The sequence below is a fragment of the Rhincodon typus genome, chromosome 48 (genome assembly GCF_021869965.1).
Source record: "Rhincodon typus isolate 14 chromosome 48, sRhiTyp1.1, whole genome shotgun sequence".
Lineage (NCBI taxonomy): Eukaryota > Metazoa > Chordata > Chondrichthyes > Orectolobiformes > Rhincodontidae > Rhincodon > Rhincodon typus.
Window position 1 is genome coordinate 2,033,446 of NC_063379.1, and position 5,968 is coordinate 2,039,413.

Here is a 5,968-nt window from a genome sequence, read left to right on the forward strand (position 1 = left end):
AACTGTACACAGTGACTCCCAGTTTGATAGAGACAGGAACTGTGCACAGTGACTCCCGTGAGATACAGAGACCAGAACTGTACACAGTGTCTCCCAGTGAGCTACAAAGACTGGAAGTTCTCGAGACAGCCAATGGCCTCCTGGTATTCCTGTTAGACTAGAAATACATAACCCAGGTCATGCTTCGTGCACCTGAGTTTGTATCTCAACGGGGCAAATGGTAAAAACTCCTGACTTCAAATGTCTCATGATAACCACGATAAAACTGTTGTTTATTGTCTGAAAGACCCACCCGGTTCACAAATGCCCTTCAGGGAAAGAACATTGCTGTTCCTATCTGGTCTAATGACGTCTGACTCTAGACCCACAATATCGCCTCAAATGACCTACATGTCAATCAATTGTATCAATCCAATGAAAAGGAACGAAACCTGACGAATCACTTGGAATCAACATAGATAGTAGGAGCAACAACTGCAGACTTAGGTCTGGTGGCCCTGCAAAGTGCTCCTCACTAACATTTGGGGGCGAGAGTTAAAATTGGGAGAGCTGTCTCATACAGTAGCCAAGCAACAATCTGACATAGTCATCCTCACAGAACCATATCTTCCAGACTACGTCCTTCCAGAAATTCACCAAAGATCCTCAGGCAGCATCTTCCAAACCCACGGCCACTTCCATCCAGAAGGACAAGGGGCAGCAGACACATGGGACGCCCATCCCCTGCAAGTTTCCCTCCGAGCCACTCACCATCCTGACTTGGGAAATATATTGCCGTTCCTTCAGTGTCACTGGGTCAAAATCCTGGAATTCCCTCCCTAAGGGGGCATTGTGGGTCAATCCACAACAGGAGGATTGCAGCGGTTCAAGGAGGCAGTTCACCCCCACCTTCTCAAGGGGGGCAACTAGCAATGGGCAAGAATTGCTGGGCCCAGCCAGCGATGCCCACATCCCACAAATAATGAATAGAAAAAATAACTATGTCCCTGACACCACCATTACTATCCCTGGATATGTCCTGTCCCACCGGCAGGACAGACCCAGCAGAGGGGGTGGCACAGTCGGGAGGGAATTGCTCTGGGAGTCCTCAACATTGACTCCAAACCCCATGAAGTCTCATGGCTTCAGGTTAAACATGGGCAAGGAAACCTCCCGCTGATTACCACATACCGTCCTCCCTCAGCTGATGAATCGGTGCTCCTCCATGTTGGACAACACTTAGAGGAAGCACTGAGGATGGCAAGGCCACAAAATATACTCTGGGTGGGGGATTTCAATGTCCACCACCAAGAGTGGCTCGGCAGCAATACTACTGATCGAGCTGGCTGGGTCCTAAAGGACATAGCTGCTAGACTGAGTCTGCGGCAGGTGGTGAGGGAACCAACAAGAGGGAAAAAAAAACATACTTGATCTCAGCCTTGCCAATCTGCAGAGTCAGCATGGCTTCATGAAAGGGAAATTGTGTCTGACTAATTTATTAGAGTTTTTCAAGGAAGCCTCAGCCAGAGTGGATAGAGAGGAACCAGCAGATGTCAGTTTCTACAGTTGAGGAAGCGAGAGAACTCACGAAAATAAATATTGAAGTTTTGAAAACAGTTTGCATTTTCGTAGAGTAAGTATAAAGGTCGATAAATCTTCGGAACCTGATCAAGTGCATCCCAGGACGTTGTGGGAAGTTAGGGCAGAAATTGTGGGGGCCCCAGCTGAAATACTTGTATCATCTATTTGCACGGGTGAAGTACCAGAGGACTGGAGGGTGGCTAATGTTGTGCCATGGCTTAAGAAATGAGAAACTACAAGCCTGTGAGTCTAACATTGGTGGTGCATAAATTGTTGAAGGTTATTCCGAAAGATAGGATTTTCGTGCATTTTGGAGAGGCAGGGATCGATTAGGGATGGTCAGCATGGTTTCATGCGAGGAAAATTGCACAACTTGGTTGGATTTTTTTTAATGAAGCAACAAAGAAGACTGATGATGGCAGAGTGGTCGATGTTGTTTACTTGGATTTTACTAAAGCCTTTGACAAAGTGCCACATGGCAGACTAATTATTAAAGTTAGGTCACATGGGATTCAGACTGAGCTTGCCAGTTGGATACATAATCAGCTTAATGGTAGGAGTCAAAAGGTGGTGGTGGAGGGTTGTTTATCAGACAGGAGGCCTATTACCAGTGGTATGCTGCAAGGATCGGTGCTGGGTCCACTTTTATTTCTCACTTATATAAATAATTTGGATGAGAATATAGAAGGCATGGCTAGTAAGTTTGCAGATGCACCAAAATTGGGGATGCGGTGGACAGTGAAGAAGGATATCTAAGATTACAAAGAGATCTTGATCAACTGGGTCAATGGGCTGAGAAGTGGCACATGGAGTTCAATTTGGATAAATGCGAGGTTATTGCATTTTGGTAAAAGAAGCAAGAACAGGATTTATATGACTAATGGTAGATCTGCAGGTAGTGTTGTAGAACAGAGAGGCCAAGGGGTGCAGGTACATAATTCTTTGAAATTTGCATCGCAGGTAGACAGGAGGGTTAAGAAGGCAGTTAGCACGCTTGGCTTCATTGCTCAGACCTTTGGGTATAGGAGTTGGAACGTCATTTTGTACATGATATTGGTGAGGCTCCTTCTGGAGTGCTGTGTCCAGTTCTGGTCGCCCTGTCATGGGAAGGATATTATTGAGCTGGAGAGAGTTCAGAAAAGATTTGCCAGGAAGTGCCGGGAATGGAGGGTTTGAGATATAAAAACATGACTGGAAAGACTGGGACTTTTTTCAATGGAGTTTAGGAGGTTGAGGGGTGACCTTATGGACGTCTATAAAATCATGAGGGGCACAGAAAAGGAGAATGACAATGGTCTTTTCATTAGGGTGGGGGAGTTCAAAACTAGGGAGCATATTTTTAAGGTGAGAAGAGAAAGGCATGAGGGGCAACTTTTTTAAGAGGGGTGGTTTGTGTGTGGAATGAACTTCCAGAAGAAGTGGTGGATGCGGGTACAGTTACAAGGTTTAAAAGACATTTGGATAAGTATATGAATAAGAAAGGTTTGGAGAGATGTGGGCCGGGACCAGGCGGGTGGGACTGGCTTAGTTTGGGATTATTGTCGGAGTGGGCTGTTTGTATGGAAGGGACTGTTTCCGTGCTGTATGAATCTGTGTGTTAAATTTGGACATTTGAAGGCATTTGACCAGAAATCTCACAAAAGGTTAAGCCATAAGGTAAGAGACCATGGTGTTGGAGGTAGTATATTGCATGGATAGAGAATTGGCTTATGAGCAGCCAACAGCGAGTGACCTGTTACCACAGGGATCAGTTCTGGAACCAGAACTGTTTACAGTATATAATAACTTGGAGGAAGGAGGTGAATATGCTGTTGCCAGATTTGCAGACCACACTAAAACAAGCGGAAACAACAACTTGTTTTGTCTGAGGATTGGGAGCAGTTTAGAATTCAGCAAAGAAGGAGCAAGGGATTGATTAGGAAGGGGAAAAACACAGTACGAAAGTAAGCTTGGAGGGAACATAAAGACTGACGCTAAAAGTTTCTATAGGTATGTGATGAGAAAGAGACTGGTGAAGGCAAATGTTGGTCCCCTACAGACAGAAATGGGGGAAAATATAATAGGGGACAAAGAAATGGCTGTGTAACTGAATACATACTTTGGTTCTGTCTTCACAAAACAGGACACAAATTAGACACCAGAATTGTTGGAGAGAGCAAGATTTAGTGAGAGGGAAGAATTGAGGGAAATCAATGTTAGTAGAGAAATGGTGCTCAGAAAATTGATGGGATTGAAAGCAGATAAATCCCCAGGGCCTGATAATCTACATCTCAGAATACTTAAGGAAGCAGCTTGAGAAATAGTGGATACATTGGTGGTCATCTTCCAGGATTCCATAGACTCTGGAACAGTCCCTGCAGATTGGAGGGTGGCTAATGTCACTCCAATATTCAAAAAGGGAGGTAGAGCGAAAAGAGAGTTATAGACCAGTAAGCCTAACATCGCTAAGTGGAGAAAATTATTGAATCCATTATCAAGGACTTTATCGCAGAGCATTTAGAAAGCAGTGGCAGGATCAGACAGAGTCAGCATGGATTTATGAAGGGGAAATCATGCTTGACAAATCTGTTGGAATTCTATGAAGATGTAACTATTAGAGTTGACAAGGGGGAGCCAGTCAATGTGGTATATTTGGACTTGCAGAAAGTATTTTACAAAGTCCCGCATAAGAGATTATTGTGTATACATGGAATTGGGAAGGGCACTGAGATGGATAGAAAACTGGTTGGCAGAGAGGAAACAAAGAGTAGGAATTAATGAGTCCTTTTCAAGTTAGCAGGCAGTAACTCGTGGTGTGCCACGGGGATCAATGCTGGGGGCTCAGCTATTCACAATATATATTAATGATGAGGGAACAAAATGTAACATTTCAAAGTTTGCAGATGATACCGAGTTGGGTGAGAGGGTGAACTATGACGAGGATGCAGAGACCATTTCAGCATGATCTTGACAGGTTGAGTGGAGTGGGCATATCAATGGCAGATGTAGTATAATTTGGATAAATGTGAGGTTATTCACTTTGGAAGCAAAAATAAGAAGGCTGATTACTACCTGAATGGCTGTAAATTGGGAGAGGGGAGTGTGCAGCGGGATCTGGGTGTCCTTGTGCATCAGTCGCTGAAGGTAAGTATGCAGGTGCAGCAGGCAGTAAAGAAAGCAAATGGTATGTTGGCCTTCATTGCAAAAGGTTCAAGTACAGGAGCAGGGATGTGTTGTTGCAGTTATACAGAGCCTTGGTGAGGCAACACCTGGAATATTGTGTGCAGTTTTGGTCTCCCTTTCTGAGGAAGAATGCTCTCGCTCTCAAGGGAGCGCAGTGAAGGTTTACCAGAGGATGGCGGGTCTGACATATGAGGAGAGATTGACTAGGTCGGGATTCGCTGGAGTTCAGATGAATGAGGGGGGAAATCTCGTAGAGACTTATAAAATTCTAACAGGACTGGACAGGGTAGATGCAGGGAGGATGTTCCCAATGGTGAGTGTATCCAGAGCCAGGGGTTACAGTCTGAGGATTCAGAGTAGACCATTTAGGACGGAGATGAGGAGATGTTTCTTCACCCAAAGAGTGGTGAGCCTGTGGAATTCATTACCACAGGAAGTAGTTGATGCCAAAACATTGAATATATTCAAGAGGTGGCTAGATATAGCACTTGGGGCGAATGGAATCAAAGGTTATGGGGAGAAAGCAGGATTAGGCTATTGAGTTGGATGATCAGCCATGATCGTCAAGAATGGCGGAGCAGGCTTGAAGGGCCAAATGGCCTCCTCCTGCTCCTATCTTTTATGTTTCTGTGTTGTGAGAGGAATACAAACGGTTTACAGAGAGATATTGATAGGCTAAGTCAGTGGGCAAAACGTTGGCAAATGGAATATAATGTGGCAAAATGATTTCTCAAGATTCAGCACATGCACTGATGATGTCGTTTATTTTGGAAAAGGAGAACAAAAGAACAGAGTGTTACTTAAATGGAGAGAAACTGCAGAAAACTGAAACTCAAGAGACTTGGGGGGAACTTGTGCAGGAAGCACAGAAAGCTAGCACCCGGGGGTGGGGGGCGGGTTCAGCAAGGAATCAGGAAGGGTAAGGGAGTGTTGGTCCTTATTTCAGGGGAGTTGGAGTATAAGAGTGGGGAAGTCTTACTGTAACTGTACAAGGTGCTGGTGAGGCCACATCTGGAGCACAGTGAGCAGCTTTGGTTCCCCTTATTTAAGGAAAGATATTGTGTCATTGGAGGCAGTTCAGAGAAGGTTCACCAGGATGATCCCTGGTATGGGAGGGACTGTCTTATGAGCAAAAGCTAAACAGGTTGGGACTCTACTCACTGGGGTTTAGAGGAATGAGAGTTGATCTCATTGAGACATATAGGATTCTTAAGGGGCTCGACAGGGTAAATGCTGAGAGGGTGTT